At 35.8% G+C, this 11,685-nt stretch overlaps 1 non-coding gene across 1 annotated transcript; it reads right to left on the reverse strand.

Moving 5' to 3' along the window:
- Positions 1 to 10,311: 10,311 nt before the first annotated feature.
- LOC141589452 (small nucleolar RNA R71) lies at positions 10,312 to 10,418 on the reverse strand. The gene has a single exon (XR_012520390.1). It is a non-coding gene; the product is annotated as a small nucleolar RNA R71 (small nucleolar RNA).
- Between the last annotated feature and the right edge of the window lie 1,267 nt (positions 10,419 to 11,685).

Consider the following 11,685-nt stretch of genomic DNA (forward strand, 5'->3'; position numbering starts at 1 on the left):
TAATTCACATGTATATTATAATCATCATCATTAACATGCTTTAATCATCAAATCCGACTTAAATCCCTAATAACCGATATTTGCGGGTTTTCGTCATTAAATTCAATTCCGGGTTGTAGAGATTCAATTCATCAATATTGGGTTTCTGGAATTCGTCTTTGATATAGTTTTCATCTGTTTATTCACATGTTCATCGCATATTCGTCATTAATCCATCGTATCTAACTTAATCAATTCAATTAATTTGTTTGACTCATTAATATTTTTCACTTCTGTCATTATTCCATCTTGTAATTAATTCGTTCAAATCCGTCTTATCCATGTTTTACTGTTTTCATGACCTCTTCATATGTTAAATAACATGCTAATCACTTTCATCCGAGTAAATAATTTAATCAATCATTAAATTCACCAATTAACATTAACGGCTTGCAATTACGGCTTCACAGCCAGAATTGAGCCAAGGAACAGACGCAGCGTCTGCTGCGCCTATTCCAAAGGACGCAGCGACTCTGCTGCTTTGTTCGGCCGAGTTCGTCCCGAACTCCGTTTCTGCCTTGACCTAGTTTAATTAGTCTACGTATTAACTATTATCCGTAATATCACGCTAATTCCTGTTCGTTAATTTATTTAATTTCTTTATTCTTTAATTCTTTTTCTCAAATTATCCGTTTTAAAGGTATTTTCGACATAAATCGCCTAATCCAATGTAATTAATGTAATTTTTGTAATTTATAATTATTGTATTTCTTTTATTGTTTGTATGTTCTCACATGTAATTGAGCATTAAATCCTACTTCGACCCAATTGTATGCTAATTACGTGTCAACCGACTTAGTATTAATTCTTCACATGCTAGGATTAAAACTTGGATGTTGCATTGCATGCATATAGCCGACGATACATCGAGTACGAATAACTTCCCTAATCATTAGTAGAGGCCGCTATCGAGGCGGGCGGGATTAGGTGTTCGATCAAAAGAGCTTCCTAATACGTACCCTCAACCCTTTACTCCAGATATCTGTGAACACCCGTGTTCATTGGCATCCACGAGAGTCATTCTAGACATAGAATGCTAAGGGTAACGATTGCTTAGTGTTCATGTCTCTACTTTGTGTCTTGACATGACACGAGATATTCGAACGGTTCCAATTTCCCAAAAAAATTGGTGGCGACTCCATACAAAAATGCAAACGCTTGTTTCCCAAGCGCCCCCGTGGGCACCCGCTCTCCACAGACTCAACAAGCGTAAGACATATACTTAGTATGAACTCACAAGACAAACCATCTAGAATCCAACCTCTTGGTAGGACGACGATCATAATACGGTCCTAGTCTAAACCTGGATCCAGACTCTCGGGATGGACGTCACCCGATTCGACAAACGATATACCAATCGTATCCAAGACTCGAAACATGGCACACACTCGTAACCAAAGGTCGAGTAACCTCTAATCGGAAACATGGCACACACTCGTAACCAAAGGTCCGAAGAAAGGCGGAAGGATATCCTAATTCGGAAACATGGCACACACCCGTAACCAAAGGTCCGAAAGAGGAAAGATAACCCAATCCGGAAACATGACACACACTCGTAACCAATGGTCCGAAAGAGGGAAGATAACCCAATCCGGAAACATGGCACACACTCGTAACCAAAGGTCCGAAAGGGGTAAATAAGGAATGTCAAGTAGTCACACAATGTAAAACGTCACACTTGAGTCACAATAAGAGTAAGAATGATTATGCAAACATCATATGACACGGGACCATTAATGTCACATTCATACTCATGGCTTGCATCTCACCATGAGTACGGATGGTAACATCAATCCCGACGATCATATCGCAACTAGAGGGCTTATAGCTCACCCCTAGTATCCGATAGGACCAAGACTCTCACAACCAAACAATTCAAGACATTATCAAAGATATGACTCTCACAAGTACTTATATATAATAAATGTTTCATACTTGTATTTATTATTAAATATTCTATTTCATAATTTAACATGCCGTTTAAATAAAATATAATAAGGTATAATGAATAATTTACGTCATGTGAGAATTACGGAATGCAAACAAGTCCAATACCAGTGACAAAATCAGTCCAATAAACAAATTATGAGAAACCCAATAATTGAATTATATTAAGCCCAACAAACAAGACGTGTCATACCCGACATTTAAATCATATAAAGTTCAACAAATAAATCATATGGAGTCCAACACATGAAATATGACAAGCCCTACGAATTGAACATAACAAGCCCAAGGAAAGAAATATAGTAAGCCCAACAAAATGACTATGTGAAAGAACGATATTAACAAATTATCGTTATATAAAATACGAGACGGTTATTTAATTATATTTTAAATGACCCAAGCCTACACTACGAGCACCCATAGCCACGACTCAAAGAACCACTTTGGGCAGCCCAAAACACGACCCAACCACAGCCACTCGACTACCCGCATCCAACCCTACGCAAGATTACCCAACACACCCAAACAACCGTGAGGTAGCTCTACAACCCGTAGCCAAACATGGTTCAAGCTAGACCTTTAAAGCGATAATATCAGGCATACACATACAACAACCAACATAACCCATTTCGACTTCCGAATATCATCCCACGACAGTCCACCCGCAACTCGACTTCTACAGTCCCAATATTTTCCGTACGTTGCACCAAAATACTCCCCATACACCTGCAAAACTACCTCCAACCAGCACTGAAAGTACATACAGAAACCGTTTCCCAAAAACAGAGTGCAACATGCCCTAATTGACTACATACTCGCGCACAAGCGGTCCGAATTTGGGCAATGTTAAGGAGCACCTGAGACGGGTTCAAAGTGAGAGCTCACAGGTAAGAAGTAACTCAAATCAGTCCTGAAAGACTGCTTTCCCCGTCCCAAAACGAACAAAACAACCCATTTCCACCCAACAATGCGAGCCGAGGTCGAACTCAAGCAACAGAACACAGACCCGAATTTAGACTCGAAACAATTCAACACAACCACCAATATGAGACAAAATTTACCATACAAATGAAAAGAAAAGTAAAGGACCAAACTTTATCAAGTAAGCACGTATAAGACGATACAAAAGACAGAAATTCCGACATTTGTCGAGTAACCTATCACCGTTACCTCATTGCTCTTCAAATCTCCGTGGAAAACGTCAAAAGAGTGTGAGCCTCCCTGCGGGTCTTCGGTTTCTTCAACTAGAAGGAGGAAAACGAAATAAAGGAGCTAAAAATTCGGAACTTTTAGGAGGCGGGTCAAATTGAAATCACCACAAAATCATAGCTTTCTTACCTAGAAAGATGAAGGAGGAAGTAAGGAGGAGAATGGTGGAAGAATTAGAGGAAAAGGTTGAGAAACGAAGTCGGAATCTGGGTTTTTATGTCACGAAAATGGAGTTGTTGGTCTGGGTTTGTTGTTGTTGCAGGGGATTGTTGTTGCTGCTGTTTAACGCAAGGAAAGGAAAGGAAGAAGAAAAGAAATGGGGGTGGGGTACACGGCATCACTCAACAACAAAAATAAATAATAATAATAATAATAATATATAAAAAGAGATATTTAAAGGTGGGTGTAAGAGGGTAGGTGAGCAAGTTGTCGAATCCCGGTTGGTCCGGATTAAAGCAGGCACAAGGTGAAATGTGACGGTCTTACTAGACGGAAACTAAGACGGGAATTATTATTATTATTATTATTATTACTGTCACTATTATTATCCGACCAAAAATACGTATACATATATTATTATGTAAATCATGCCTTAAAGATATAATTTAACCGTACGTATTTTTATATAAACGAGCTTTTATGTAATACGTTTATAAAAATTGTGTTTGACATAAAATTAATTAAATTGAATAATTCAAAAATATGAAATAAAGTAATCGAACAGTTTAATAAATTTAAAATGTCAAAATGGAAAATTCGCGGGTGTTACACAGATAGGGTATAAGCCCGAGCTATACTTGGAGAAGTATTTGTGAGGCTAATGGTTATATGGACTTAGGGTTAAGGAGGAGGATTGGAAATGGTGCAGATACAGAAATTTGGGTGGACAGGTGGATACCGGGTACAGAAACTAGGCGAATTATTTCACCACGAGGATATTTTGATATAAACATGAGAGTAGCCGATTTGATGGTGGCAGGAGAAGCTCGATGGGATAGAGAAAAGATTGAAGCAATGTTCTTGCCTTTTGAAGCAGATCGAATTATGTGTCTTCGTTTGAGTGATAATACGTCATTGGATACGTGGCGCTGGGATACGATGAGGGATGTCGACTACACTGTTAAAGAGGGATACCGTCTTCTAGCCGAGGGGAGTATTTGGGGGGGGGGGGGGTGGGGTGGGAGGAGTCTGATTATACGCATGAGAGTTGGTTTGGTTATGGAAGGTAATTTGGAGTGTTCCGGTTCTCCCTCGGATTAAAGCCTTCATGTGGCAATTGTGCATCAATGCTCTTCTAAGTTCCAACTAAGGCTAATATTGCTAGGCGGATTGGGAATTTTGATGACTCTTGTCCTCGCTGTCACTCAGCTGCGGAGTCTTGTATACATATTGTTCGAGATTGTGGATGGAACGAGGTTATATGCGAGAGGGTTAGGTTAGAGGTAGCTAGTAGAATAGGTGGTGTGCGAGTAAGGGAATGGGTCGAGTATATGGTATAGGCGCTGGGTGAGCGGGAACGAGTGTTATTTATGATGTCATGCTGGGTCATTTGGGAGAGGATAAATAAGTTGGTGTTTGATGATGGAGAATGGTCGGAGGAGGGTTTACAGCGGAGGATTACGGATCTCATATGGGAGATGGAGTCAATAAAACCGGATGGGTCGGGTGTTGACCGTGTTATGGGAACAGATACAACGAATGTTAGGCAGTGGTCTAGTCCGTGTCGAGGAGTGTGGAAGATTAATGTTGACGCGGGTGTTAAGGAGGGTATGGGTGTTGGTCTCGGTGCTGTGTCGTGATGAGGATGAGAGGGTGGTATGGGCTGTGGCGGTACAAGACATTTTATGTCGGGAGGTGGCTATAGTGGAGGCGGAAGCTATCTATCTTGGTCTGAAGGAAGCAAGGCGTACAGGCCTGCAAGATATTATTATTGAAAGCGATTGCTTGTATGTGGTTGAAGATTTGAAGAAGCGGAATACGGGGCGCAGTGATTTATTTCTTATTTATGCTGATATTTTATTGTTATGTAATTTGTTTGATTATGTTTTGTTTTCAGACACTAGAAGGAATTTTAATAAGCTGGCGCACGAGGTAGCTCATGCTATGTCGTGGACCATAGGAATGAGAGTGTGGACGGAAAACTTACCGTTGATGTTTGACGATGTTGCGGCTCGTGATTTAAGTAATATAGTATAAACTGTATTGCTTTTTCAAAAAAAAAAAAAAACTTAATTATTTTGAAGTTACAAGTTCCAAAAAAATTAATGATATAAAAAATAATTTCAAATTACTTATTTAGTACTAATTAGGTTTGTGGCCCGTGAGATTCACGGGTTTATCTGTTTTAATTTTGTTATTTTTATCGTATTGTTTATATTTGTCTGTGGAATTAGTTGATCCATTTAAAAATTATAGTCTTGAAATACATAAAAGTTAGTTGGTTAATGCCTTATTTATTTCACAATTTTGGTTTATTTTCAAAACTATATATTGTATTTTAGTTATTATTTTGATTAATATACTAAAACATGTTGTTTTAAAAAAAGTTACCTTTCAATAAGTCCAGTAATTCATGACAACATGTAAAGAAACTAAATGCTTAAGATTGCTTTTTGATTAGATTTTATATATTTTGTACTAAATTTTCTATGTAAAAGTCTGAACGTCGCTTTGTCTTCCGGAAAATAAAGTTAGTAAGTAAAGACGAAAGGGCAAATTAATGTATAATTTTAAATTATTTCTCTTTCTTTTTTCCTTCCTTTTTTGAGAATAATAAATCTCACGATGTAAGGAGCTTAAACATATAGAATTATAAGGTTTTTTATCTTCTCAATATTTTAATTGTCATAAATCATATAGGACCATAGTTATGAGCTTTAATAAATGCTAGTCTTACTATATCATCTATACCAATTTTTCAAAAATTCTAAATTTTATATTTTTGCATAAATGATAAAATGAGTTAAATAATATCCTACTACATATCTCATTGTAATCTCTTATGTGTTATAAGACATATGCATTAGATAATATGACATGTATGCATAAATATTAGATAATAATTTACATTTAGCCATTATATACGTCGATAGATTTTTTCGTCCAACTTGTTAATAAGATTGAGATCCTCGCAACTCCAATTTCATTCTATGAGAGCTATTTTTCAAAGGAAAAATGATGAATAAAAAAGAAACACATACCCAAATAAAACATACATTTAAAAGTTTCTAAAATACTAAATTTTATTTATGAACCTAAAAACAATTAGTTATTCACATTCATGTAGTCAATTCTGTAGTTAGTTTATAACATAGTATTGAGTCGAATGGAGGGAATATTTGTTTAAGCAAGTCTAGTATTTCTCTTATTTAAATAGTCTTCTTTCTCCAATGAACTATCCCTAAAAAAATCCACCGAGTTATTAATAATAAACAAAATGGTGGAATTTGATTTATGTAATATTAACCTTATCGTTATTAATTTAAGTTTTCCCATAAATAATGTAAGAAATAGGGTATTGAATCATAAAGATGTAAGTATATTTACCTATGAATAGCAATTCCACAAATCTTGATGCCCCTAAATGAGAACAAAACAACATATATGTGACGGTTAAAATGTGAAGATTACTTCATAACCAATGGAACTTTAAAATAAATAAATAAATTATTAATTTAAAACCTTAGTACACTTACCTTGGTGTTGATACAATGATAAGAAAGATTATTGATACATATATGTAATTCTTTTGGCGATGGGTGTAAAAAAATATTCGCTTGAATTTCGGCTCACAAATGTTGCCTTCCATCAAACATTTATAGCCAAATGATGATGCGTTTTATGACTTTTGTTTTTTTTTTCTTTATTATTACCAAATTTAATATATACATAAATATGTATAAATGTTTTATGAATTTTGAGCATTCATTTTCATTATTAGCAAATTTAATATAGACATAAATATAGAGTAATGAGAAATAAAATATAAAAGGTTTACTTATTTTTTTTCTTTATTTTTTTTTTACAAAATCCACATTCATGAGAATTGTTTAGGGAGTTAGCTTACGAACTAAAAAATGGTAGATATTTTATCTTCCCTTTTATTTATAAATTATATTTATAGATTTACATATATATTCAATTTAATGAAATTGAGCAAGTTTATTGCAATAATATTTAAGAAGGAGTTGCACATATAAATAATTTAAAATTAGAGTGATGTAAATTTTTATTTTTCGTTTAACCAATTGTACTTTTAAAAATTAAAGTGTCAATGTTTAATGTTAAGTATGTTATTATTTACCATTAATATTTACAAATTCTTTATTATTTCATAAACGGTGTAAAATTAGAATTATGTGATATTTATTTGTTATTTAAAATATTCTAAGAATAAACTTAGAAATTTAAAATTTAGTATGAATTTTGATTTCTAATTGTTTTTTAACTTATCTAGAAATTAAAAGGCCAAAATTTAATGTTTTTTATGCTAATTATTTTTTATGTAAATATTTTTTAATTTGTGTATCGTTTTAAAATGGATCATTATACGAAGATGAATATTACCCTCTTAATTAAACACGTATTTGAGCACATTTACTCCCCGAATCATTCATCCATAAATTAATTTAATTCACTTATATCTATAATATTAAAAAATATTATCATTATTCTTAAATTAATTTTGTGTATTAAATATATTTGATGTAACTCATATTTGAGCACATTTAGTCCCCGAATTAACCTCGTTCCTATGCTTTATAGTGCATAATTGGGTCATTTACTATCTTTAGTTTCCCATTTGCTTATTCTTTGAGGTTTTATCCCCTTGGTAGGAAAGGAGTGCTAACCTTGCATTTACATGGTGAAATGGAGCTAAATTGATCACATCCAATGACCAAGCATCAAAGAGGAGACAATACTAGAAGGCCTATGTAGATAATAAAGTGAAATGGGCAATGATGAAAGGATCCTTGCATCCCCGAAATGATCCTTGCGAATTGTGAAGGAGGAAAAAGAAGAGAAGCTGTCTGTCCCAGGATCCGAGCGGATTGCCCACAATCCGGGCGTCTCTGAGCAGCACAACCCGAGCGTCCCACAGCAGCTCAGGCCGTGCGTCTCATCTGTGATCCGCTCGGATCACAAGTCAGAACCAACCGTGCAGCAACTCAAGACGCGCGGGACGAGCATATTGACGCGGGACTAGCAAGACGGATATGCTCATTTCCTTCGAGAGGAGCATTTGCTCAAATTTTCTTAAGGACTTAATAGTCATTTAAGCCCTTAGTAACCTTAATCCTTGTACCTAATCTTTAGTATAAATACCCCTTTGTACTACTTAGATTGGAAGGAAGTCTTATCATTCCTTAATGCTCTCTTAATTAAGTTGTAATCCATTCTTAATCTTGTAATCAACTCTTAATCTAGTCTTAATACAAATCTCAATATTAATCTTTCCTTAATTTCTCTATTGTGTTCTTCATTTATTTTGGGTAATTAGAAGATTATTTGGGTTTATTTGGAGGATTGACAACCTTCCATCAATCATCAAGTACTTATATTATTCTTTGCTTTATTATTTGGAATCATCTTCATTGGTATAATTCTCTCTTAACCTTGTTTAATTATTGTTAATTACTTTCATCATGTTTTGCTTTGCTAGTATGATTGACAACCTTGTTAGCATGTTAAACTTGATAATGAGTGAGTAGTTTCCTTAACTAGGGTTAATGGGGAATTAGGGAAAACCAACATGGGGATTGATTCATGCTTAATCTAATATGTTTTCATAATTAATTTGCTTGCTTGTTGTTATTTCAACTTATGCACATGTTATGTTTGATGAAATGCGAGCCTATGAATCCTTGCATTTTTTACCCATCACCTATCTTTTCAATGAGACTTGTAAGACATAAACCAACTCGAGTCTCATTAGACCATGCATATAGTTGAATAGGAAGGACTAAGTCGACTTGTAATTGTTGTACAATCTAATTGATTCGGCTCCGGGACCCAAACCTTCTTAGGGATTGTAAGCTTATACACCAACTCGATCCCATCACAACAATAAGTGCTTGCATCTAGTAGAGAACATGTTTGTGTGATCAACTCCCATGAATCCCCTATGAACCCATGATACCCTAGTGCTTTTAATCAATTGTTTACATCTCCATTTATTTACCTTGCTTTGTTTTTATTATTGATTAGTTTTTAGTTGATCTCCTACCTCAACCCCAAATTGTGACACCCTAAGACACAACCATTTGCAATTGAAAATCCTACATCAATACCTGTCCCTTGGGATCCGACCTTTACTTGCCTCTTTGCTAAGAGTAGTTGCAAAGTTATAAATATTGTTTTGGTTAGGTAGCTTTTGAGGACGAGTTTTATACCGAACCAAAAATGGCGCCGTTGCCGGGGACGGTGTGAACTTGATTTGATTTTCGTTTATTGTTTTTAGTTGTGTCTTTCATTACCTTGGGGAAGTCAATCTCCTTAAGGTTGTTCTAATTGTTTTCAAGTTGTTTGATATTTTACATGTCTAGGAGATCACAAGGTAACTTGTTACCCATTGATCTTGAAATTGAAAGAACCTTAACCAACAATAGAAGACTTGCTAGAGGTACTTTAAGAGGTATTGGAGAAATTGTGGACATTCAACCAAATAACATTGAGTTTACCAACCCTTTTTCAAGAGAAGAATAGGATAACCCAATACAAAACCCACCACAAAATCAACCCACAATGCCTAAATTCTCGTCACATTCCGTACCAACCGAGGAGAACCTACCAAATGGTACTCCTACACCACAATATTTAACCGGTAATTTCATTGCCAAATCCACATTCATATAACTAGTTGAGAGAAGTCAATTTGGGGGGATGCCTAGTGAAGACCCTCACTCACATATGGAGACTTTTTGTAACTATTGTGATGCTATTTCTCAAACCGAAGTTACTCAAGACCAAATCTGATGGGTCTTATTTCCTTTTTCTTTGATTGGTACCGCGAAACAATGGTTGAAAAGCCTAGACAAGGCTACTCTTGGTATTGATTCATGGAAGAAGTTGGCACTTGCTTTCTACAAGAAATTGTATTCTCCGGAGAAGACTAACATGTTGAGAGACCAAATCACCGGGTTCAAACAAAGGGATGAAGAATCATTGTATGAAGCATGGGAGAGATTTAAGGACACTTGTCGTTCTTGTCCACACCATGGACTTAGCGAGTGGTTCCTTGTGCAACAATTTTGGAATGGTCTATATGAAGACTCCCGAAACATTCTCAATATGGGATCCAATGGTATGTTTACCGAAGTTGATGACAATCAAACATGGGCCAAGATTGAAGAAATGGCGGTTCATAACTCGCAATATAGTAGGACTCGGAAGGCTACTAGAGGAGAAAAGCATGAGGTAGATTCCATCACTCAATTGGGTTCTCAACTAAGTGCTCATATTGACACCATCAATTTGAAGTTTGAGAAGGCTATAGCTAAACTTGAAGAGGCCTTCAAATCACCCAAACAACATGTTAATGCTATGGTGGCATCATCCTCAATTCCAAGTGGAGTATGTGAGAGTTGTGGAACTTTGGGACATGACCAAAGTGAATGTAGGGGAACAAGTGAACAAGTGAATGGTTTCCAAGCATACAAGAGTGGCACCCCTTATTCCAACTATTACAATGAGAATACCAAATTCTACCCAAACCTTTCATACAAGAGCCAAAATGTTCAAAACCCTCAACCAACATACACACCACCTCCAATGAGAAATCAAGCTCAAAGACCCTTTTACAACCAAAGCCAAGGTTATCAAAATCAACCTTCATACAATCAATCCAATGATCAAGGCTTTGATGTTCAAAAAGCGGTCCTCTAAATGCAAAAGAACCAACAAGAATTTTTCACTCAAATGCAAAAAGATAGCCAAGCAAAAGATATCACCATCAACAACATACTAGCCCACACCAAAATGTTGGAAACCCAAATGACTCAATTAGCATCTTCTAGCTCTCAAAGACAAAAGGAGCAATTACCACCTCAAAGTAATCCCCCAAGACATGAGTCGGTGAGTGCCATCCATTTGAGGAGTGGTACAAGGTATGAAGGGGTAAAGAAGCCAATTGATGAAGAAGTTGTGGAGGCTAGTGACAAGCAAAGAGTTGAGAACTTTAAGGAAGAAGAAGAACCCACCATTCATGAAGTTTCAAAGAAAAAGAATGAAGAGAAGGCTAAAGAAAAAGAGCCTATTGTGATTAGACTTCCATTCCCAAGTCGTCAAGCTAAGCCTAAGTTTGATGAACAACTTGGAAAGTTCATGGAAATTGTAAAGAACTTAGAAGTCTCAATCCCATTCATGGAATTGATCAATCATGTTCGGACCTATGCAAAGTACATGAAAGATATTCTTACCAAGAAGAAATCTATCCGGAAGCTAGAGACTATTGCATTCACTAAAGTGAGTAGTGCTATTCTTCAAGGAAGT

The sequence above is a fragment of the Silene latifolia genome, chromosome 6, assembly GCF_048544455.1.
Source record: "Silene latifolia isolate original U9 population chromosome 6, ASM4854445v1, whole genome shotgun sequence".
NCBI lineage: Eukaryota > Viridiplantae > Streptophyta > Magnoliopsida > Caryophyllales > Caryophyllaceae > Silene > Silene latifolia.